Below are 1183 nucleotides of genomic sequence, written 5' to 3'. Positions count from 1 at the left end.
TAAAACTGCCTTAAATCTCTATGTAGGATTTTATGTGGATTGATTTGAACTCTGGGTAAATAACAGGTGGATTACTAGATGTTAGGCTCAAGAGTTGTGGTTTGTTTCATTGAAAAAACTTTGCTAAACTATCTTCCAAAATGGTCATCGTTCTTAGAAAGGAAAAATAAAGTTAAATTTTTTTTTTACTGCATTTATTATCCAAGTCCTTGGGCAAAAAAGCTGAGGGATAGTGCCCATGCTCTAAGTTTAAACTTCAGGATAGTGCACACACACACGCACACACACAGACACACACAATCAAAATAATAAATTGGCAGGACAAACTATCAAGAAACTTCAAAATTTTACAGATGAAGGCAGTCATCTTAAATTCTTAAAGGGAATGCATTTTGACAATTAAAAGCAAGTTGTGCTTACACTATAATACTAGATACTCAGGCTGAGATTTGCTGACAGGTTAGAAAGCAGCCCATGCCGAAAAGTGCCTGGAGACATGAGACATGGTCTAAGCCATGAGCAAATAGAATAAGAGTTAAAAGCCAGGTGCTGGTGGCTTACACATGTAATTCTAGCTGCTCAGGAAGTTGAGACCTGAGGACCAAGGTTCAAAGCCAGCCTGGCAGAAATGTCTGTGAGACTCCAATAAACAACTCAGAAAAAGCCAGAAGTAGCACTGTGGCTCAAGTGGTAGAGCCTTGAGCACGAAGAGGCATAGGGATAGCACCCAGGCCTTGAGTTCAATTCCCAGGACTTGCAGAAGAAAAAAGTTAAAGATACTGAGTTGAAGTCCTGGAAAGCATTTTTTTTAAAAGCAAGAAAGGAACTAACCTTTGTAAAGTAAGTCCTTATTGACACCTGGATACACTCACAAACACTAGCAAAACGAATAACTCACTTCCCAGATCACTCCTTGGGCCTCCTGAAATCAGTCCTCTACCTTCTCTCCCAGGTAACCACTCCTGAATTCTAATACCATAGATGTTTTGTCACTCTGGAATTTCACTTCAGTGGAATTACGCAGTACATAGTCTTTTGTCTGTGACTTCAACATTGTATTTGTGTAAATCATTTGTGTCAGCAGGATGTGTTGCCTTCCTATGTAGGGTTGTATTGTCTGCATTGATTCATTTTTCATTGTTGGACAGTTGGGCTGTTTTTAGTATCTTTGGCTGTAATGAAT

The sequence above is a fragment of the Perognathus longimembris genome, chromosome 11, assembly GCF_023159225.1.
Source record: "Perognathus longimembris pacificus isolate PPM17 chromosome 11, ASM2315922v1, whole genome shotgun sequence".
Lineage (NCBI taxonomy): Eukaryota > Metazoa > Chordata > Mammalia > Rodentia > Heteromyidae > Perognathus > Perognathus longimembris.
The sequence above is the reverse complement of the archived record's forward strand: the minus strand, read 5'-3'. Positions refer to the sequence as shown.